Raw genomic sequence first — 24,293 nt, forward strand, 5'->3', positions numbered from 1 at the left:
GCTGGTAGATGGGTAAACTGAGGCTCAGAGAAGCAGGGTGACTTACCTGAGGTTACTAAAGGCATGGGGTGGGGGGGCTGGTCAACTCAGCAGCATCTATGTGGATCCTGCTTTCCCTGAGGCCCCCAGATCGCGGCTTCTTCCCGGGCCCCCCATGAGGACAGGTCTCACCTGCGCTCTGGCCACTAGTTGTCCCATTCTCCACAGGGGTGCTTCTGGAGTCCAGAAGCCCTGGTCTCAAGCTCCAGACCGGGTTCGACTTGCGCGTGCGCACAGCAGCCAGACCCTTGTCGGTCGTCGTCCCCCCCCCCCCACCGCCCGCCCCTTCTCTTTTCCCTTCCCCTCCCCTCTCCTTACCGCGGGAGCCCGAACAGGGCCTCAGCCAATGCGCTGGCGGGCCGCGGGCCCGGCCCCCTCCTTCCCTCCTGCTCGGCCCAATAGGAATTTACTACAATGTTGTGGCGAGCCGGGGGGGAGGGGCGCGGGCGGGCCGCGGGCCGCGCCGGCCTCTGCTCGCCGAGGAAAGGCGGGAGGGCGCGCGCCGGGGCTGCTCGCTCGCCCGCTCGCTCGCTCCCTCGCTCCCTCCCTCCCTCCCCGCCGCGGCGGGTTTAGTCAGCCAGCTCGCAGCCCGCCAGCCCGCGAGCCGCAGAGGGCCGGAGCCTCGGACACCGCCACCGCCGCCGCCGCCTCCTGCCATTGTTCGTCGGGCTGAAGCTGCGGCTGGCGCCGGAGCCCCGGCCGGGAGCCCCGGGTGAGGCGAGGCGACGCGACCGCGGCGCGCAGGCGGTGGGGGGCGCGGCGCTGGCCCCGAGGGGACGGTCCGGGCGTCCGCGGCACCGCCGCCGCCGCAGCCTTTGTCTCCAGCCCCCCTCTCCCCACCCCCCGCAGGCCGGGGAGCCGGGGCGCGGGCTCACGCGGGGAGCCGGGGACTGGAGGCAGGACGCGGCCTGAGGAGCCGGGTGGGAGGGCGTGCGGCGGCCGGGGCGCTGCTGAGGAGAGCGCGGGGACCGGGGGAGCGCACCGGGCCGCGTCTCAAAGTTAAGCGTGGGGTGTCTTCCTGCGGAGGGGTCCTCGGTCCTGTCAGTCACCGCGCGGTGGGCGGGAGCCCCGGCAGGAAACCAGGTGGGCAGCGGTGCGGCGGCCAGCGAAGGTGCGGGGTGCCGCCGTGGAGCCGAGCTGTCCCTCGTGACAGAGGAAGCTGGGCAGATGGGACAAGTCAGGCGGCATCCGGGGGCGTGGGGAGCTTCGCAGCGCTCCCAGGCCTTCCCGCCATAGACCCTGCATCTTTTTTTAAAAAAAAAGCAGATCACATCTCAGAGCGCTCCGGATCCGGTGCCTTGCTTCGTAATCCGCAGGGGTCCCAGCGAGCCAAGGGTTAAAGCTATTCTCTCAGCCCCGTGACCTCCTTTTTCAGTTCGCGCATCTGTCGGCTTGGAAATCTTTCCCTGGCTTGCTGGGCTGCCTGTACCTGTGGAGCTAGGCTCACCCTCTGATTTCCTCACCAGGCGGATCCTCCTGGAGGGAGCTTCAGCCCAAACCGGGTCGCCCTCCCCGGGGATTGGCGTTCTCTGCGGAGAGAAAGTGATCTTGCATGAAACAAATCGCTGACGGGCTGGTTTTGGGTCACACGACAGCAATTGTCCTGTTGTTCCGTGAATTGTACCCTACCATAAATGACTAGTCTGTGGAGACTTGGGTTTTTTGTTGGTTTTTATGTTTTTCAGAGATGCTGAGTTTTTTTTTTTTTCCCACCCTTTTAATTTTGGTAGTCTGAGTGATTGCACAGCTACTATTTTGTTCCTGTTTTTAGGGAAAGTTGCAAGAAATGGTTACATTTGTGTCTTGAGTGCTGTTATACTGGGTCTCCACACGCTGGGGGATCCACTGCACTTGGTGCAGGTGCTCACTACTGTTTTCCCTGTTCTTAGTCTGGCGAAGAATTTCGGTTGGTTTGATCCACGCAGGATATACATACCCTTAATGTCATTCTTCTCATCTTAATTTTACTGCTTTTTGAAGAAGTATGCGTTCTTCACTTTCCTTACCTTTTCTTTTTCTCTTCTTGTTTTTCGAGACAGGGTCTCTCTATGTAGCTCTGGCTACACAGAACTTAACCATGGCTATATCGAACTCACTATGTAGACCAGACTGGCCTCTAACTTAAGAGAGATCTCCTGCCTCTTCCTCCTGAGTGCTGGAATTGAAGGCATTTGATACTGCAGCTGGCCGCTTTCCTTTTCTATAAATTGAAGACAATAAATTCCTTGCCAGCTGTAAACTATTAGTTTCTTGAAGTGTTAGTATGAACTATGTAGAGTCCATAATAAATATTAGGCATACAGTAAGCACTCAATAAATGATAGCCAGAGAATGCTTGCCTAGATTAGGTGAGGCCCTAGGCTTGATTCCTCAATATCACAAAGAAAAAAAATGGATTTAATAATTGACTATCAGATTGCTTTTGAATCAAAGTGCTAATTCAATGTTTTTTTTTTTTTTTTGTAAGTTTTTGATTAAGGCAAAGATAGCTATTGTTCAGATGCCTGGGGATAGAAGTACTGTATGTCTTTGCCATTTAAAAAGCTAATGCTGGTCCAGGCTCAGCACAGTAACCTGATTTTTCTACTAATGAAACCATACTCCCCCCTCCACTATGTAATTGAGTTCAGGATTAGAAATACTTAAAATACTTAAAATCTGTAGACTTCACTAAAATTCTCTCAGCATCATACCAGTGTTTTATACCGAATGGGTACATTATTGCGGTTGGCTTGAGTTTAAATTTTCATTGGTCTTTTTTTTTTTTTTAATACTTTATGTGTGTTGATGTTTTGTCTGCATGTGTTTCTGTGTGAGGCTGTCAGATTCCCTGGAACTGGAGTTACAGACAGTTGTGAGCTGGGTGCTAGAAATAGAACCTGGGTCCTCTGGAAGAGCAGTCCTCTTCTCTTAACCACTGAGCCATCACCCCAGCTCCCTTTTCATTGGTCTTTTTAAATTTTATTTTTCTCAGAGCTGAGGACCAAACCTAATGGCTTGTGCATGCTAGTCAAGTGCTCTACTAGTAAGCTAAATCTCCAACCACACTTTTATTTAAAAATTTATTTATGTGTATGGATGTTTTGGTTACATGCACATTTATGCAAGTATATGCCTGTTGCTTGTGGAGGCTACAAGAGGGCATCAAATCCCTTGGAACTGGAGTTACAGTTGTGAGTCACCAGGTTACCATTGTGAGCTACCACATGGGTGCTGGAAATCGAACCCAGGGCCTTTTCAGGAGCATCCAGAGCACAACTGCTGAACCATTTCTCCATCTTCCCTTTCTTTCTTTCTTTCTTTCTTTCTTTCTTTCTTTCTTTCTTTTCCCCCCTCCTCCTCTACCTCCTCCTCCTCCTCCTGCTATGTAGCTCAGTCTTCTGTCTCAGCTTCCCAATACTGGGATCATGAAAATATGTGTGCCTTCACACCTGGCTCAACTTTAATGAAATTGAAAATTAAGTATCTAGCTTTCCATTATCTCATTCCCTAGTTCATGCTACGTCACTGTGTATAGCTGTCTGTTTTGAAACAGGGTATGGTTGCATAGTTCAGGCTGATCTCAAACTCAGTATGTTGCCCACAGTGGCCTTTAATTGCTGATCCTTGGCTTCAACCCCACCCCCTTTCATTTTTGAGACAGGGTTTCTCTGTGTAACAATTCTGGTTGTCCTGGAACTCGATCTGTAGACCAGAGCTAGCCTTAAACTCACAGAGATCCATCTGCCTATGCTTCCTGAGTGCTGGGACTAAAGGCTTGCGCCACCAACGCCTGGTGGCCTCAGCCTCTTTAATAGGATTATAGGCAGAGGCCACTATACCTAGGAGTTTATAGTCTTTAAAATAATTTTATGTCTGTGAATATTTTGCTTGCATGTATGTCTGTGTACCCTGTGTATGCCTGGTGCCTTTGGAGGTCAGAAGAAGGGTGTCTGATCCCCTGGAACTGGAGTTACAGATGGTTGTTAACCATCATGTAGGTACTGGGACTTGAATTCATGTCCTCTCCAAGAGCAACAAGTTCTCTTAACCACTGAGCCACCTCTCTAGTCCCAGAGTTTATGATCTTTATTTCAAACAATTCATACTCTGTGAAGAAGTGCACTTAAGATGCTGTTTGTTTTTCTTCCTCCTGTTCCTAAGAAAGCTTCAGAGTTATTGTTTGGGAGGGACACTGTCTAAAAGCCATGAGATTCTTGAATTTTCTGCAGGTACTTTTAATATGCTAGTCATTAGATTGTGATCTAAAGTATTCTGCCTATAGATTTTGGTGGAATGGGTAGAGTTTTCTCATTATTATTATTATTATTATTATTTTGGTTTTTCAAGACAGAGACAGGGTTTCTCTGTGTAGCTTTCGAGCCTGTCCTGGAACTAGCTCTTGTAGACCAGGCTGGTCTTGAACTCAGAGATCCTCCTGCTTCAAGGCTGGGACTAAAGGTGTGCACCAGCATCGCCCAGCTCTCATTATTTTTTAATATACAAAATTTGTGGTTATGACCTGATTTCATAGCTTTGAAATACGAGTGGCCATCAGGGCCTGAGTTTGGTTCTGAAATCAAGAGTAGCATATGTTTGGATCACAGTGTGTTTCCTTGTTATCTAAGAAGCAGGCTGGTGCTTACTGCTAGTGCTGCCAGCATAGTTTTCCAAGAGTCTTACTAGGTTCTGATTAGTCAAATGTATATTCAGATGTGGATTCATCACTACCTATGAAGGACCTCTCATTGTCCTCTCATTGCCTGAGCATGATATCAGTCACCTTAGTTTGTAATTTCAACTACTCTTTTCTTATGAACAACTTTGCTTTTTTCTGACTAAAATCTGCAAAAATGAAGTTTTTACAAAGATTCCCCTGTATTGATCAATTACAGGCATTATTTATAAAACAATCCAGAATTACTAGAAGGTAATTGCTGCGTTTATGATAGCTTTTAGCTAGAAGGAAAGCTGGATGCCAAATATATGTGTTACTTTTTGTTGTCAGTAATAGGTCTCAATGTGTCACCCACACTGTGGCTTTACCATGTGCTCTTTTTATGAGTGAGTTCATGGTGTGTTAGGTAAAATGCAGTATAACAAGTACTCTGGAGAGCACACTGAGTTAGATTAGTATTTTGGTTTCCTCTGCTGCTATTTGATGAATGCACAGTGAGAAGGATAAAGGAAAAACTATAGCAGTGAGTACTGTTCAGAACTTAGAGGCATTGGGGAAGGAGAACATGAGTGATGATCTCATTTAGAGCAATCTTGCAGAAGCTTCAAATACTAGTTTTAGGAGAGTGTGGTGGGAGAATAAGATTATGATGAAAGTTTGTTTTTATTTATTTTTCTGAGTTTTGTTTTTTGAGTCAGGGTTGCCTTGGCTGTCCTGGAACTAGCTCTGTAGACCAGGCTGGCCTCGAACTCACAGAGATCCCACCTGCTTCTGCCTTCTGAGTGCTGGGACTAAAGGTGTGCGCCACCATTGCCTGACTTGAAAATAAGACTTCAAACGTCTTGAAGTGTTCAGAAAAATAAGTAACTATTCGAGAATAAGAAAAATGTCTGTGACTAGTGTAATGCTGAGAATAGCTCGAGAATTTTAATATCTCTTAAGTTATTTGTCATCAACATCCCCCAAAGTAAATGAAAATACATATGCAGCCTGAATAGAGAAATTCAAAGTGTGATGTTCAAATATTCCCTTTCTCTTTACAACCAGATTTTTACATTTATTATTCTTTCATTATAGAAATTCTAGCGTCATGCTCACTTTACTATATTTAATTTTTCCCCCTTTGGTTTTTTGAGACAGGGTTTTCTCTGTGGCTTTGGAGGCTGTCCTGGAACTAGCTCTTGTAGACCAGGCTGGCTTGAATTCGCAGAGATCTGCCTGCCTCTGCCTCCCTAGTGCTGGTACTAAAGGTGTGTGCCATCACCACCCGGCTATATTTAAATTTTTAATTAATTTTATGTCTATGAGTGTTTGCCTACATACCTTATGTGCCCACCAGAACCAGAATCGGTATTGGATCCCTTGGACCTGGGGTAACATGTATTTTGAGCTGCTGTATGGGTGCTGGGAACTGAACCAGAGTCCACTGTAAGAACAGTTAGTGTTTTTAACTGCTGAGCCATCGCTCCAGCCCATTTTTCTATTTTTTTTATTCTACTATTTTGTTTATGAAAATCAGTTCTGTTTTCAGTTGTCTGTTATGTCCAAGATAAAAATCCATGTGGGTTAGACTTTTGTTTATTGGATTCTTATTCTTATTCTTATTCTTATTCTTATTCTTATTCTTATTCTTATTCTCATTCTGTGGCCATGGATTCTTTGAGTCACTTCCTTTCAGTTAATCTAGGCTCTTGCCAGTCATTCTTGATTCCCAGTGTGATTGCTGTGTAAAGATTAGAATTGCTTTTTAGCTGTGTAGCTTGGCATGGTTACAGGAATTTTGGCAGAGTGAGTTTGAAGGGGAAAGATTGCTTGATGAAAAGGGTAAGGGCTATGACTGTGAGTTTGTTTTTAAAATAGATTGGGAAATAGTCAGTAGCTGCTTTATAATTTACTCTCTTTACTATGGCATTTGTGTGGGTTCTGAGGATCCAAACTCAGGTCCTTATGCTTATGGTGTGGACTTTAACCAGGGAGCCATCTCTCCAGCCTTGCAGCATTTGTGTATTTGCCAGATATGTTGTATGAAAGTGGTTCTCACAGAGAAATCTTAAGAGTGTGTTTGAATGTATCACTTTATAAAGAAGTGTTATTTTGACTTGTGTGTCAAGTACGCGTTTTACTTTTTTTGTTTTTGTTTTTTGAGACAGGGTTTCTCTGTAAGTATGTGTTTTACTTTGCTGGTTTGGAGTGCTCCATGTATTCTTGTGAAAGGCATTTTACCTTGGTGATGCCCTAGGTACATGTTGTCGATATTCACTCCTTCCCACCCCGTTAGTTTTTGGCCATATGGACACACAGGCAGAACTGTCAAGGGCTCCAAGGATTTAAGCCCTCAAATTTTACCTGGCAACCATTTCAGCATGCCAGAGGGACACATGAAGGCAGCCTTACAGGGAAGGCTTTCTTCTTCATTTTCCCCTTTTTTTCTACCACCCACTTGCTGTTTCTTGCCCATTCTCTCTTTTAAAAAAAGATTCAGAGAATTGACACTGTTGTAAGCTTACTACCTGCAGAGCCCTGCCAATCCTGATAGTATTATGTAATCACATAAATCTTTTTTGCGTGGTGTCATATGATATTGTATATATGTCCTCCCACACATGTGTCTTTAGAGTAATTTTTTTCCATCTGGTATTGGAATGAGCTCTTTGTTAGGTTATTTTTAAAATCTTCCAGCTTTCTTGGCATCCTCAACACTCAAAATAACACAATTGCTCTGGGAGGTGAGAACATCCACATAGTCTATTAGTAGCTTTTTTAGGGAAATGGAAGCAGTATTTTATTTTTAAAATCATACCCTGTGTTCCTTACAGGCAAAACACATGCATTTTATGTTTCCATAGTCTCCGATAATTTTGTTACGTAGAAAAAAGTCAGTTGTTGCCAAGTAGGTAAAGGAGATGTACTTAGGGCAAGGAAATGAATCCAAAGATATTTTAGACTCTGAAGGTTTATTGGTGTTCTTTTGAGCTCTTGCAGCATTTGCATATTTGCCGGATATGTCATATGATACTGGTACTCACAGTAAGACAGCCAGCATCTAGAAAGCAAAGGATTATCACTATTGCCCTTACTGCACCCCTCCCCCAATGCAGAGACGATTTAGTGCATTAGCTAGACTTATAGCATAGGGTGCCTACTGTGATGTGAATATCAGGATAAATAAGATATATGATCTGTGTTGTAATTCTGCTTCTAGATTCATATGTCCTTCCTTCCTTCCTTCCTTCCTTCCTTCCTTCCTTCCTTCCTTCCTTCCTCTGTTCTTCTGTAGGACATCTTCTTGGAAAGTAAGTTGAAGAATTCATGGCATTTTATACATTTATACAAAAACATATATATTCATTTCTGAAGAATAAAGCTATTACCTTACATAAACATAACACATGGTTATATACCCAAGACAGTAACAGTATTCTATAATATTAGTCAATACCCAGTCCAAATTTAGATGTCCCCAGTTAGACTTATTTTTTTTTTAATTTATTGGCGATGTGTATATCTATGCTGTGTATGTGTGGGTACATGTATAGAGAGGCCAGAAGGCAACTTTGTGGAATCAGTTCTCTCCTTTTTTCACCTTATGTAGTTTCCAGGGATTGAACTCAGGTTGCCAGATTTGTATGCAAGTGCCTTTACCCACTGAGCCATCTCAGCAGACCTCGTTAGATTTTTAAAAGTAAATATTTGATCATATCTCCTTATTTCCTTTAATCTAGAACAGAACCCTGCCCCCCATTAACTTTGATAAGTCCTGGTGCCAGCTGATTGTAGAATGTTCTATTCTGAATTTGCCCAGTTGTTCCTTTGAGGTTTTGTTTAATTTGTTCTTCTATTTGCTTTGTTTCCTGTAAACTAGAAATTTATCTCTGTAGGTTTGATTAGACATAGGTTAAACATTTTTGGCAAGACTGCATGGTATGTTCTTTGTTTTGAATCACATCAGGAAGTTCCTAATGTCAGGCTGTTCCACAATTAGTGTTACTAATCTGGTCACCTACTTAAAGTGGTAACCACAGATTTCTGTGTAGTGGTTGGTTACATTTTTAGTATTTGTAGAGAAACTTTGACATTGTAAATATCCTGTTCCCAATTACCTTTTCCCATCGGCTTTAGCATCTATGAATCCTTGGGGGTTTACATGTGTTGTTAGCTCTCAAAAAACGAATCTGGAAAATTTAAATTAGGAAAGAAAAGAAAGATAATGAGCTCCCTTTGCTGCTCTAGTACACAGGTTTCCCTGTGCTAAATCTGATTTCTTGTATTCCCCCCCATTTGTTCCTAAAATTAGCTTTACAGGATTATATTTTATTTGGAGTGGAACATAACCCCTGGGGTTCCTAACACGTGGGCCTAAATGGTCTCAAGATGTAGCATGAGGGTGTCTTTTTCTCTGGAGCTGGGTTTACAGGTGGCTATGAGCTGTCTGACGAGGATGCTGGGAGCTAAACTCAGTGCTCTTAACCACTGAGCTATCTGTCCAGCCCCTATGCATTTTGTTCTAGGTTTTTGTTATTTTTTTTTGTGTGTGTATGTGGTGCTGAAGATCAAACCTCTAGTATCTTGTGTATGCTAGACAAACAGTCCACCTTTGAGGTACATCCTGAGTCCTTGATGTTTTGAGACAGGGCTACATAGCCCAGGCTGTTCTTGATCTATGATTCTCCTGCCTGTTGCCCTGAGTGCTGGGACTATAGGAGAACCCTATCACCATACCTTGCTTATAGGCTACATTTCAGTGAGAGAGTATAGATAGGTATGTAAGTCAGGGATAAGAAATAAGGCATTGGATTTTTACTGAGGAATGGGGAAAGCAGAGTAAGAGAACAAAGAGTAAGGTTGGTGGGTTGATATTTTAGATCATAGTGGTCAGAGATAGCCTTTCCAACAAGGTGACATTTGAGCAGAATTCTGAATGAAGTAAGGAGTATCTGAAGGACCAGCAGTGAGTGCAGGCAACATGAACAAGGACTAAGCGTGTTTAGTGTGATTTTTACAGTTTTATTTGTGTGTGTGTGTGTGTGTGTGTGTGTGTGTGTGTGTATGTATGTATGTATTTATGTATGTATGTGTATGTACATAAACACCAGCAAATGCCATGATGTGGTTGTAGAGGTCAGGTTCTCTCTTTCTACCATGGTTTCCTGTGGCCAAACTCAGGTTGTCAGGCAGAACCATCTCGCCTCCCATGTTTGGGTGTGTTTGAGAAACAGTAGGTCAATGAGCACAGAGTCAGAATGATGTAGGATCGGAGTAGAGTTCAGATACGTCATAGGTAGAAAGAGAAAGGGTAAGCCTTTCAGTACTTTGTGTTAATGTCTTTGTTACCGTGAACCTGGGAGGAGGGTTCCTGGGAAGATTTCTAGAAGAGGAATGATACACTCATTCATTCACTGCATAGTAATTATCTATGATGAGCAGGATCCTGTGAATATATGTGATCATAAAAGGATGTAGAGGACATGCTCCTGCCCGAAAGGAGTTTAATGATCTGATCTGGTGTTAGTAGAACTAACTGGGCATATACACAGAAGTGTAGGAGTGTCTCTGTTGTGGAAAGGCACATACTTACAGAAAAAGCAGAATCAACCTGTGCTAACATTCTGGCTCGTCTGTGTGGTTCAGCATATCTCCAACAGTGTTTACTGGGGCCTATTATATGCCAGGTAAATAATGTCAGTGTTCATTGATTGCTTAATATGGTCCAGGCTCTGTGTTGGGTACTTTGTAGATATAATGTAGATGTTAAAGAATATGGGGTTTGGGATGGAATGCTTTGTTTCAAATTCTAGTTGTGTCACTCTTTTAGTTTAGTGGCCATGGGCAAGTTAATTCATATCTGTAACATTCGTTATATAATATGGGATATTCTATACCTGTAATGTTGTTATGATGATTAAATGAGTTAAATGTAGGAAGTTAATTATATGACTATTTTTTTTTTTGAGGTGTTGGCACATGCTAGGCAAGCAGCCTGCTGTGAGCCGCATCCTTAGTCCTGTGTGAAGTACTTAGGATCATGCCAACACCAGATGCATGGTCATCATGATGATTTTCATAGTTAAGCCTCATTTTTATATATTACTTGTACCTATTACTACTGAAATTAGATATCTGTGTGTCTGTATAATTACTACATGTAAATGTGTAATACAGTTATATAAAAAAGCATTGGGTTTTGTCTAGTGTTGGTCTTTGGATTTGATTCAGATTCATACTGAAATTTTTAAGCTTTCATTTGAGTGTTTGCCTATGCACCAATATTTTAAAGACCCATTTCACAGCAAGTCTGGCTTCATAGCTTTATTTCCGGGTTGGTAGGATACAGTTATGTGGTTGGTGTTCCCATTGTTGCTTTTGTCTTTTGAAGCAGATGTGAAAGTAAACATACACACTTGAAAAACAGGAAGGGGTTTGCTCTGAGAGGGTGTTTTCAAGGCAGCTGTTAACTCAAGCTGCATGAAATCTTAAGAGTCTTGAAGCTTTTTAGAAAGATATAGTACCTCATTTTTGTAAAGTATATATTTTTTAAAATGCAGTTTAATCAAGTCAGGAACATACATATACTTTTGCTTTCTACACATTTTGGAGAAGTATTATATTCCTGTTTTAAGTTGAAACAGAGAACTGAGACTGTCTTTCTTCATAGTGCTGAATATCAAACTCAGGGCTTCGCTGAGCTGAGCACGATGCCTGGCTCTCAGCCCTGGAACTATGTTCCTGCCCTCAGTTATGTTAGAACCATCATCTGAATCCTGTGTTCTTTTTCTGTTTGGAGGAACTTTAAACAAGGAAATGTGGACTTTTTTTTTTTTTTGACTCTAGGATATCTGTTTTAGTAGCATTGTTCTTGAGCTTAAAGGACAGCAACGTCAGACAATATTTTTCTACTTTGAGTCTTTGTTCCTAACATAAGGAATAACATACATTGAATGCTAGCTATAAATCAGGCACTACCCTGCAGATCTCCTGAACTAATTAAATATTCTATCCCTTCCTTCCTTCCTTCCTTCCTTCCTTCCTTCCTTCCTTCCTTCCTTCCTTCCTTCTATGTAGCCCTGGCCTGTCTGGAACTTACTATGTACAGACCAGGCTGATCGCAAATTCACAAATCTCCCGGCCTCTGCCTCCCCAGTGTTGGGATCAAAGATATGTGCCAGTCACCACACCCAGCCAAATATTTTTCTTTGATATCAGTCCATGAAGTTTCCGTGTATGTGTGTGGTGTGGTGTGTACATGTGAACATGTGAACATGTGTATATGTGTTCATGTGTGTGGAGCAGGTATGTGTGTGTATGGGATGTCTGTGCACATATGTGTAGAGGCCCAAAGTTGACTTTGGCTGTCTTCTTTGATTACTCTCTATTTTATTTGTTGAGGAAGAGTCCTTTGAACCTAGAGCTAGCCAGTTCCAGCTGGTTTAACTGGCCAGCTTGGGGATGGGGATTCCTTGGGCTTTGTGCTTAAGTTACAGGTGACTGTCACACCTGCCTTTTACATGGGTTCTAGGGATCTGAATTCAGGTCCTCATGCTTGCATGGTAAGCACGTTGTCCACTGAGCCATCTACAGTCTCACAAAGATTTTGTATTGCTTTGTTGAAATACTCCCTTCCTCCTTTCTTCTCCTGTGTTTTCTTAGGATGACTCTTTCCCATACTTTTCTAATAGTACTTTGAGGATACATTTGTTGTTGTTGTCTTGTTTTTTTGAGACAGGGTCTCTCTATGCGTCTCTGGCTGTCTTGGAACTTACTGTATCGACCCAGTCTGGCCTCAAACTCAAAGAGATCCACCTGCCTCTGCCTCCAGAGTGCTGGGATTAAAGGCGTGCGCACCATGCTTGGCCAGTACTTTGAGGGCAATGGGATGTTGGAGCCAGTAAGGATACAGGTTTTGGACTCAGACTTGGCTTTTCAATATTATGTTTTGATAGGAAAAAAAAAGTTTTCTATCATACTAAATAAAACGAATCATCCATACTTGGTTTTGAAAGAGTTTCTAAATGTAGGACAGAGTAATTGGAGATCATAGTTAGGACTTTTGTTCCTAAAGATTCTCCTTCCCCTGGGAGTTCCTGGCTGACCTCAGGGAGTGCAGCTTTCTCTTTTATTTTCTGTCCCAGTGGAGAGCCTTCTCTTAATACTCATGTAGTACACAGCTGAGACCCGGCTGGAACATTCTGTTCCCATCTGATAGGCTTAGACTTTAGAGGTTTCACAGGGAAACATGTGCAGGACTAGAGTGGCTCTTTGTAATATGACTTAGACGGTAACACCCGCCCGCTTCAGGATGTGGTCATGTTTGTAGTATATCCCTTCCACGGCCTGCAGCACACTATCTGCTTTCTGGTGAGAAACCATTTCCCCCTTCTCTCCTGTACACACTCCTTACCCTGCCTCCCATGTCCCTCCCGTGATGTTCCTGTCTCTCTCAGCCTTCTGCATGCTGTAATTATAGGCCTATGCTACTATCCCTAACCAAGAAGTTTTTATATTCTGTAAAGTAGATCTTTTTCAGAAATATGATACAATTTTGTTGCATTCTGTGTCTTATCTTTCACTCTTTTGATGGGAACCCCCCCCCCCCTGCCAAGCCAGGAATTGGATTCAGATCCTCAACCATGACAGACAAGCACTTTACCACAGAGCTACATATCCCACCAAGTGTATATGCATTTAAGGGTCTTTCTTATGGATATGGTAGAGTTTATATCCGTTGCTATTTCCTGTCTCCTGCCTTTTTTGTTGGTGTGTTTACTAGCTCCCCTATACATGTGTATGAAGTGCCTTTTAAAGACCTTAAGGTTTTTTTTCTTTAATTTTTTTTAAATACAAACCCTTACTAGTTACCTTTGCTATATAATTTATCACTTTTAACTTAGTGACTTAAGACTTTTTCATGATCTATAGTCAGAAACACAAAAAAAATCTTTGTGAAATGGTTCATTTCTCCTCTGTGTGGCACAGAGGGTATCCATTTCAGTGACTGACCTGAAGCTGGAGCACCCACCATAGCCTTATCCTCATATCTAGTGCCTTGGCTTGTGATTCCAACATTAGAGAGGCAGCTTCGTTACTTAGCTGTGATTAATCATAGCATTGGTCACTGACAATTAACTTGGTCTTCAGCTGCTTTCCTCTCCCAGGAGGTTGAGGATGAGACTAAAAGTTGGTCCCTCTGTAAGCAGCCCTTATCCCAGGCTTTTCCAGAAGCCCTGGCCATCAGTTATCTCTGTTGCATGGGAAAAGCACTCACTACTGATGATTTCAAGAATTTTAGGGGCTAGAACAGGGAGCAAATGTGTATTTCTTTCATATCACAGCACCATATTAGGTAACATGTGGCTTTATGAATTTCATACTCCCAGTCTTCCTTCTTATATTTGTTTCACTGCAAATTCCCTTAAGTGTCATAGGAATATCAATGTAGTTGACTGGCAGAAAAACATTTCCTTACATAGTTAAATGAGAGTAGGTTTCACCTCTGATCAGTAGAACAAACAAATTAAGATGTTACTTTGGAACTGTCCCTTTATTTCAAGGAATAATAATTTAAAAACTAACTTTAAAAATGAGAATATCATTCTATTTGTAATAGCTTGCTATCTAAAATGATTGTAACTAGTAATAATAGAACTAAATTGGCACTAAATTGGCTCTGATTGTGCCTTATTGTCCTTATGACAATGAAATCCCTCTTGATACTTAGTTGTCTGGTGAAAGCATATGCAGACAATATTTTAGATACTGTGTATTTCTGAAGAGAATCTGAGACATAGTTCTCCCTTTTTTTCATGTATGTGTGTATATATATGTTTTTTGTCATATATACATACACACACACACACACACACACACACACACACATATATATATATAATATATATATATATATATATATATTTCTTCTTTTGAGACAGGATATCTATTATCATATTATCCAGGTTGACCCCAGACTTACTATGTAGCCAATGATGACCTTAAATTCTTCATCCACATGCTTCATTTCCCAAGTGCTTCCACTGTACCTGACTTGTACTTTTACCATATTGGTAAATGTGGTGTGTATATCTCTTTAAGGATTTCTCTGTCACATAATGGATTTCAGTTAACTTTTATTTTATTATGATTACTAGTTGATATTTGGAGTTTAGAATTTAAAAAGTTCATACACATACACACACACACACATATATATATATTTTATGTGTAGAGGTGTTTTGCCTGTGTCTTAGTTACTGTTCTATTGCTGGGGTGAAACATTGTGACCATGACAACTTATAAAAGAAAGCATTTAATTAGGGACTTGTTTACAGTTTCAGAGGGTTAGTCTGTGACCCATGGCACATCTGATAGGAGAGCTGCAGGCAGAGAGAGTGTGAGATTGAGGAGCAGGCTGTCAAGCATGGCGCTGGAGCCGTAACTGTGAGCTCACATCTGATAGGAAAGCTGCAGGCAGAGAGAGTGTGAGATTGGGCCTGGTATGGGCGATTGAAACCTCAAAGTCTACCCCCAGTGACATACTTACTCCAACAAGACCACCCTTCCTAATCCTTCCCAAACAGTTCACTAACTGGGGACCAAACCTTCCCATATATGAGCCTATGGGGGCCATCCTTATTTGAACCGCCACAGTCTGCATGCATGTATGGGCAAGGCATGTGTGCCTGGTGTCTAGGAGAGACCAAAAAGGGTGTCAGATCCCTTGGAACTAGAGTTGCAAATGTTGGTGAGCCACTGTGTATGTGCTCATGAGAACTGAGCCTGGGTCCACTACGAGAACAGCAAGTGTTCTTTACCACTGAGCTCTCTCTCCAGTCCCTCAGAGGTTTTAAGTTGGTGGTTTTAAAGGAGCTATATCATGGTCCAAACACAGTGTACACAAGAACAGAGGGGCTGGAGAGATGGCTCAGAGGTTAAGAGCACTGACTGCTCTTCCAGAGGTCCTGAGTTCAATTCCCAGCAACCACATGGTGACTCACAACCATCTATAATGAGATCTGGTGCCCTCTTTTGGCCTGGAGGCATACATGCATACAGAACACATGCATACATAATAAAAATAAATCTTAAAAAAAAAAGAACAGAGATAAAATGATGTCTATCACTCTGAAGGACAAAAAGAAATTTTATAACTCTAATGAAGAAGGGTTTGAGGGCCAGTAAAATATATTAGTTTTATGTATTTAATGCTTTTTTTCTAATTTAGAAAACAGTCCATATGTTGCAAGTAATATTAGAATGTAATATGTATTGGCAACTTAATATTTTCCAATTTAATTGTTTTGTAGGCTCCTTAGCTAGATTTAGCACAAAAAGTAGAACCTAAGTTTCCTTTTAGTGCTACAAAATCCTGTTGGTTTGTTGGATTAGATTGGCATCTAATAGATTTACCAGAATCACTGGAGTAGTGCTGATGAACACTGCCTTGGGCTGCTATTATATTTGTGAGACAGTGTCCCAACTGTAACAGGAGAATTGACATTGTATGCTCTATAGTTCACCATTGAAGGAGATGTATTTATGTCTTTCAAGAATATATTGTAAATGAATGTAAGAATAAAAATATCACCACACAGATTAGGATTTTTTTGTTAACTTGTAAAATTTTATTCCTTTAATAAGGGTTTTACCCTTTACTAACAGATGTAACATTATGAAGAAAAGTACCTTAAGATTTGTCTATTTTAACTTCTCATTCAAGACATGACTCTTGCTGTATGTTTGTCTAGTGTGGACTAATTTAGGATAACTAGGCATATTATGAAATTTTGGAGTATTTGACATTTTAGACTCTGCTTCTTTTGGTCTATTGATGCTCAGTGGATGATATTTTTGAATTTCTACAGTCTAAAAATAATTGCAACTTAAATAATTATTAGTTGGAACTGAGTTTTTAATTTCTGTAGCAAGTACATTTTGTCTCATACCTCTTAATATGTAACTTTAATCAGTAAAAATAAAATATGGATGTAGGTAACTCATTTAAATCTCACAGGACTGTTCTAAGCTTCATTGGCTTAAAATAACATGTTTGACTTATTGAATACATTTATAAGACAAATAGAGTGTTAGCAAATACTTCAGGTATTTGTATTTTTAAGGTGAGGTGAAACTCAGTGAAAGGAGAGAAGTGGTGAAGCCTACATCATAGCTCAAAGATCCTGTGTGTGGAGTGAGTGTGCAGAGCGAGGTGGGGCTACATAAAGGGACCAGGGAGAACGCCTCATTATTCAGGAGTGGGGATGGAGCAGCTGCAGGAATGCAAAAGGGAGGCCAAATTAATGGGTCAGTGTAACTTGAGATTCTTTGCTTAATTATGAATCTTAAGTAGGCTCCTTAATTCCTTAAGGATGAATGGCTTTTTTCTTGTTAGATGCAATTGGGGAATTCTTCCAGTGTTTGAATGCCATTAAAAATAACAGTTACTGTAGATATACACAGAATAGGATGGACATCTTAATGGTTAATTTAGGATATTTTATATTAAATTTTGCTAACTAGCTAATTTGTTTCAGTTTGTTAGTTCAGTGGTTAGAATGCATTTTGGTGAGCTATAAATTGAAGCATTGTTTATGGTTTACAAATGGAAATGTGTTTTTCATGTTTGGACAGTTCCACATTCCTTGTAAGACATACTTTCAGTAGTTGTCACATGTACTATTCATACTTTATTAGAAGTTATATTTACTATCTCTCAAATTATGTGGAAATTTTATTCCTTCAAGAAACTTAAAACATCATCAGAAGACAAGACAGATCAATAAGTAGTTCTTGGAAAGCTGCTGAGGGACAGTATTGTCTGTGTTCGACTAAGTGATGAGAAAGAGATTATTGACTCACTGAAGCAGTAAACTGATGGTAGCAAGAATGGGATGTCATTTTTTTTAATGATTTAAGTCGACAATTCCGATTTATACTGTTTTTTAATATCCTTATCATGTGACATTTCATACATTGAAAAGGAACAAAGCCAGGTATGGTGTACACTTGTAATCACAGCACTCCAGAGACTGGGGCATGAGGACTGGAGTTCAAGACCAGCCTTAGGTTGTGTATCTAAGCTTGTTTTTAAAAAAAGAACAAATGGAACATAAGTTGTAATTTGGGGAAATACTACAACAGAAGAGACCCTCATAAGTTCATATCCAACTTAAGAACTAGGGAGTTACTTCAGTACTATTGACACTGCTAGTTTCCCCTTCCTTCCTTCCTTCCTTCCTTCCTTCCTTCCTTTTTTTTTTTTTTTTTTTTTTTTTTTTTTTTTTTTGCTTTTTCAAGATAGGGTTTCTCTGTATTGTTTTGGAGGTTGTCCTGGAACTTGTTCTGTAGACCAGGCTGGTCTTGAACTCACAGAGATCCGCCTGCCTCTGCCTCTGTCTCCGGAGTGCTGGGATTAAAGGTGTGCGCCACCAATGCCCAGCTTAGTTTCCCTTTTCTTAACTGTTCTGGTGTTTTCCCATTAGAAATAACTACTGAAAACCACTATATATTTTACATTACTTTTTTTTTTTTTAATCTGAGGCAGGAAGGTCACTAGATCCCAAGACTTTAAAGCCATCATGGGTAATATGTTTGACTTCATCTCAAAAAATTGCCATGTATTATTACATGTGGATATATATGACAATAGATAGAACCTTAAAAACATGTCATCTAGGAGCCAGTGAGATGGATCAGTAGCTAAAGATGTTTGTCATCAAGCCGGAGGTTCCAAGTTCAATTGTGCACATTGTAGAAAGGACCAACCTGAACAAGGTGTTCTCTGACCTCCACATGCGCAGCATGGTACTTGTACATTTACATGTATGTGCGCACAAACACACAAATAAATGTTAGAAAATGCCATCTAGTTTTTCTTTTGAAAATTACTCATTTTATGTGCATGTATGTAGTATGCCTGAGTACATACCATGCACATGCAGGTGCCCTCAGAGGCTAGAAGTGGACATCAGATTCCCCAGATGAGTTACAGACAGTTATGAGTGGCCCAGTGTAGGTGTTGAGGATCAAACCCAGCTCCTCTGGAAGAGCAGCCATTGCTCTTAACTGCTGAGCTGTCTTTCTAATCCACTGTATATGACTTTTTTCATCTGTGTAATGTCCCCTTTAGACATGTTTGTATACATATACTTGTGTGTGTTTTCTCTGAGGTGATGCACAGAATGTATGTTCAGCCTTACTAGATCATCTCAAATGGTATTAAGTATTAGTACTCTATTTGGTGTTGGAACAGCTCATACCCTCAGCAGTTTAATATGGCAATTGACTTACAGATGTTTTGTATCCAAGCAACCACATAAGTAGCAAGTGGCTGAACAAGTTCAGATCCATGTTTGTTTTAGTAAGTTGTTTTGCCTTTCTAAGTGTGATTTGGTGTTAGAAAAAAGTATAACTAACTGGGGTGCTTTTTACTGAGAATATTTGAGACATAGATCTAGTTTAGAGAGAAAAATCTATGTGAATATTAATAAGAAAATAGGCTTTCTTGAAGCACGAAGAAGGCTCTAGTCTTCTAAATTTACACTGTATGAACCTTAACATATGGCTCCACTTCTGAAAGTCTCAGGATGGATGCTCACACCCAGACAGCCATATGTGCTCCATGCAAGAAGACCTTAGGGGATAGGGTAGAAGGCCAAAGGGCAGTGACTTCCATTTATATCCTACTGACAGCCTTTTAGTGGGCAAGGTTCTGCTCTTAATTATATGAGAATTGTCAAGAAGAAAAAGGGAACCTTGTCTTGAATAGGCATCGCACGCACATTTTCTGTACAATTATTGCAAGGCTAAGTGCTCAGTTTGCACTGGATGACATTAAAGTTATTGGTTTTAATTATTAAGGAATCAAGTTATATGAATTACAATCTGAGTCTGATACTAGATTGAACATGAGACTGACCCATATGAAAATTTTTTTGCTTTTTTTTTTTTTTTTTTTTTTTGAGACAGGGTTTCTCTGTGTAACAGCCCTAGCTGTAGCTCTGAAGCCAAGGTTGGCCTCAAACTCACAGAGATCCACCTGCCTCTGCCTCCCAAGTTCTGGGATTAAAGACATACACCACCACCGCCTGGCCCTATGTGAAATTTTAATTTATTTATTCTCCCAATGCTTAGACGTAGATGCAGAAACTGTGCAGGAAAGTTAAACCAAAGCAAAGTGATTTGTTGTGTGTTGGGGGAGCAAAGCATTAGACTGAGGAGTGCAGTAACAGAGCAGAAGCAAATCAGACTTGCAGAGTGGATGGCCACTAATGTGACGTGGCTTGGTCAGAAAGAAGTTAAATTAGGAGGTCTAAAGGGGACTGTTCTTTAAAAAAAAGAGGAAGTATCTTGAGAATTAGTGTTACCTACTTAAGTGGTACCTTACTGATGATGGGGCTCGGGAAAAAGACATCTAGTTCACATAGGAGATACAAGTTGGGATATGATTAGAAGAAAAAGAAAACCAAATCCTGAATTTGGTTGGGTCCAACTGAATTCTGTATTGAGACTTGTGCTTATATGGCAAGATAAGAATTCTTCCTTGGAATAGCAAGATGGTTCAGTGAGTAAAGTTGCTTACGACTAAGCCGTTGGTACATCCCGAGTTCTGTCCAGTTCCCCCATGGTGAGAAGAGAGACCTGACTCTGGTTAGTTGTTCCATTGACCTCCACATGTGTAATAAAAATTGTGTAAAATTCACTTCTCTTGCATAGTATCTTTTTCAGTTACCAAAATAATTCATGCTCATGGTTGTAAATCTGAAAAATACAGAAAGAGAAAAATATCTCTCCATGGGAAGATAACCAGTGCTCTATCTATGTTGGTGTGTTTCTGCAGTAGAGTATTTGCAAGGAGGTGGGTGCTGGACACTGTACTCAGGGCCTCTTTCTTGTTAAGCATGCACTCAACCACTGGACTGCATTTTTTGAATGTACATGCAATGTACATCACAATCCATAGTGATAGTGTTGGGTTATGAATTATGTCCACTGAGTACATTTGGAAGAAAGGTATTTCCTATTAAAGACTGTTAATCTAGAAGTTGTGCCTGCTTTGTAAGCTTCTTATGTGAAGTGAGGCAGAGAGAAAGAAACTCTGCAGTTTTGCTCAGGACCCCAGCTGTGCTTTCTTCATCATCTCACTCAGGAATCAGTTGGTGGAGTGACTCAAGGGAAGAATAAACATAAATATAGATATAACCCACAGCCATTTAGTGGTCCTGGTGGCTTAGGGCATCAACACGATTATCTGTATACACCTGGATACTAGGATGGTAGAATACTTATTTTCTTAGAGAATGAAGAGACTAGAAAGTTGAACAGCTCAAAAGAATGTACTTTAGTCATTTTCTTTTATAAAGTCCAGACTTGTATTTTTAAACTTTAAAGTCCTAAATAGCTTTATTTTAAATCTTTACCTGAGTCTGTGTTTCCTGAGATAAATGAGACAAATGCTGTCATCACAAATTTGTCAGTCTCTCTCTCTCTCTCTCTCTCTCTCTCTCTCTTTTTTTTTAAGATTTAAATATTTCATATACACTGTTCTACCTACATGCCAGAAGAGGGCACCAGATTGAATTGTAGATGGTTGTGAGCCACCATGTGGTTGCTGGGAATTGAACTCAGGACCTCTGGAAGAGCAGTCAGTGCTCTTAACCTCTGAGCCATCTCTCCAGCCCCTTGTCAGTCTCTTAATTTCTTTTATTTTAAAACTTGTAAAGCGGTCAGGTGAAAGGCTAGGAGGTAGTGGTGCACACCTTTAATCCCAGCACTTGGGAGGCAGAGTCAGGTGGATCTCTGTGAGATCGAGGCCAGCCTGGTCTACAAAGCAGATGCCAGGACAGTTGACCTGTTACACAGAGACACCCTTTGTCCACCTCCACCTCCTCACACATAAAAAAGACTTGTAAAGACGGGCAGTGGTGGCACATGCATTTAATCCCAGCACTCTGGAGGCAGAGGTAGGTGGATCTTTTTTCTAACCACCTGCTTTTCTTTTTGTATAATTAGGAAGTAAATCCCAGACATTTTTATAAATTTAGCTGTAAATAATTTGCTAGTTCCCTAAATTTCGTTTCTTTGAGACAAGGAGATCTCACTAGGTAACCCTAGCTGGCCTGGAACTCATAGAGATCAGCCTGGCTCTGCTTCTCAAGGGCTGGAACTAAAGATATGTACCACCATGTTCAGTCTGACAGTTACCCTAGGAATAACCATACAGAGCTGTAGATACAGCTCATTTGGTAGTGTTTACCTAGCATGCATGAAGCTCTGGGTTGTATTCCCAATGCTACATAAAGACTGGGTATGGTATTCTGGCACTAGGGAGGTGTGGAGAGAGGTGGAGGCAGGAAGATCAAAGTTCAAGATCATTCTTAGCTTCATAGCAAGATAGAGACCAGCCTATGCTGCTAGATCCTGGCTAGAAATAAAACAAAATTCTCTATTACATCATTACTACCGTTTTTTTTTTTTTAAAGATAATTATTTGCCATCAAATGGTGTTCAAATTTCTCCTTGTGGCAAGTGGTTGACCATATATTTGAAGTTTATCGTAATCTATAAATATACCATTATCTGGATCTTTTTCCTTTGCTTATGTTTGTTGAGAAACTAGGCCGTGGCTGAATGTAACTCAGTGACAGAGTGCTTGCCTAGTTCAAGACTTCTTTGCATTTCCTGTGAATCGATATTGAGGCACAATTAAATCATTTTTGTTATTGTTATACTATGTAGCCTAGACTAGCCTTGAAGTCTTGGCAGTCTTCTTGGCTTAGCCTCATTGCTGTAAATATGGGCCACCACAATCTGGGGGGCGGCAACTGCTTGCTGAATGGAGAAATCCTTAACATGCTGGCTTTTAAAGAAAGTTCTTGTTTTATCTGGACAGTATGTTTTTAAGGAAGAGCCCTGAGGCTCAATCGACAGTTTCCAATGAAGATCACATTAGTGCTAATTTAATGATTAAGACTAAACTGAGTGTTTTTAAATGAGGAAACCATGCCTTCAGTGCATTTGTGTTAGTTAAGTCTCATTTTCATCTTAATGGAGTATTCACTAGTGAATCCTATAGGATGAAAACCAAGATTCTCAAAAGTCACACTCATTGAAGTAGCTTGGAGGCAGTGGAACAGTTTTCTGAGCATCATACCCTGTCTCTCATTCAGTTTTTGATGTTGGTGGTCCTGGTTAGGGGACTTGAGGGGTTGGTGTTAGAATCAGATTTTAACAAAAACATTCTTAAAGGTGCTAGGCTGGGGCCCAGGCATTTATATTTTTAACATGTTCTACAATGATTCTGATACATATTCCAGGTTGAGAATCACTGTTATTGTCATAGTTTTTTCCCTCCATAATTTCCAAGTAAAGCTCATTAATTTTCCATTTAAAGTATTATAGAGTTTTGATATTGAGGTAAGTATGACAACTGATTAAGGAGGATTCATTGTTTTATATTGTGCTATCATTGTTGTAGAATGTAAAGTAAAAAGGCCAAATAACAAAGAGCTCTTGGCACCTGTACAACCAATAGTAATGTTCTTGTTTGCTGGAAGCATAATTGCTGTTTTAAGATATCTATTATTCCCTGAGAAAAATTACAATTAGTCTGAAATTACTTTTCCTTAAAGCAAAGAAACTCTTTGCTTAGTATGAGAGTCTGAACTTCCTGTCTTATCAATTAGGAGTATGAATGACATTTCAGTGCTATATAGAGTAGAATCTTACAGATTACACATGACAGTTGTGTGATAAGAAGTTTTTAAGTTCTTACCACATGATGGCAAGTGTCTGTAATCCCACCATTCTAGAGGCTGAGGCAAGAGGATTCTGATCACTAGGCCAGACTGGGTAATGTAGCAAGAATCCTGTCTCAAGAAACTAAGAGCAAGACACTAACCAACTAACTAGACAAAAACAAAACAAAACAAAGCAAAACAAAAAAAAAAAACAAATTTTAAGGTTTTAAATAACAATTTCTGTGTAAAGACTCTAATTTGAGTATCACCTGCTAATAGTACTTCTTCGGTTATTTGAGGAAAAGTCTCACTATGTAGCCCTGTTAGCCTGACTCACCATGTAGATCAGGCTGGTTTGGAACTCATAGAGTTCCTGTCTGTGAATCTTGAGCCTTGGGATTAAAAATGTGCCCTACCACACCCAGCTAGAAATATCTTCAATTGCATTTAAAAAATTATTTCTTGTGAATATACGTGATAAACATACTTGAGTCAGAAGGTAGCCTCTAGAAGTTCTCTCCTATCATTTGGGTCCTAGGGATCCAGCTTAGGTTGTCAGGGTTGGTGGCAAGTGCTTTTACCCATCAAGCCATCTGGCAAGTCCACTTATTAGTACTTATGCTCTATACTTTGTGCCTCTTGGTTTTAAGAGTTTAAAAATGTTTTGCCAACATAAAGAACACAGAAGTTCTTCTACTAAGCAATGTCTGCCCCTAAATGAAAAGATGAATTAGGCACTGCTTCAGTTCAAGGAACCCAGTCTCATGAAGTGATTTTCAATTTTAATATTCAACCTTAATTAGTAAGTGTTACTTATATAGATTTCTTTCTAAAGTAAAATATTTTAGTGGATAGTGATATTCATGTGATAG

The 24,293-nt window shown here is 40.7% G+C and overlaps 1 protein-coding gene across 20 annotated transcripts in view; it reads left to right on the top strand.

Moving 5' to 3' along the window:
• The first annotated feature begins 577 nt into the window (after window positions 1-577).
• Window positions 578-24,293, top strand: part of Epb41 (erythrocyte membrane protein band 4.1) — a 134,670-nt gene continuing 110,954 nt past the window's right edge. For 5 of the 20 annotated variants that reach the window (XM_027399475.2, XM_027399474.2, XM_035439560.1 and 2 more), the window contains exon 1: window positions 578-751. The gene's annotated coding sequence lies outside the window, so the exon portion shown is untranslated. Of the gene's footprint in view, window positions 752-1,026; window positions 1,123-24,293 lie in introns of those variants that run through there. The other 15 variants (XM_027399479.2, XM_035439569.1, XM_035439571.1 and 12 more) reach the window with 7 other exon arrangements.

This window comes from Cricetulus griseus, chromosome 2 (assembly GCF_003668045.3).
Source record: "Cricetulus griseus strain 17A/GY chromosome 2, alternate assembly CriGri-PICRH-1.0, whole genome shotgun sequence".
Lineage (NCBI taxonomy): Eukaryota > Metazoa > Chordata > Mammalia > Rodentia > Cricetidae > Cricetulus > Cricetulus griseus.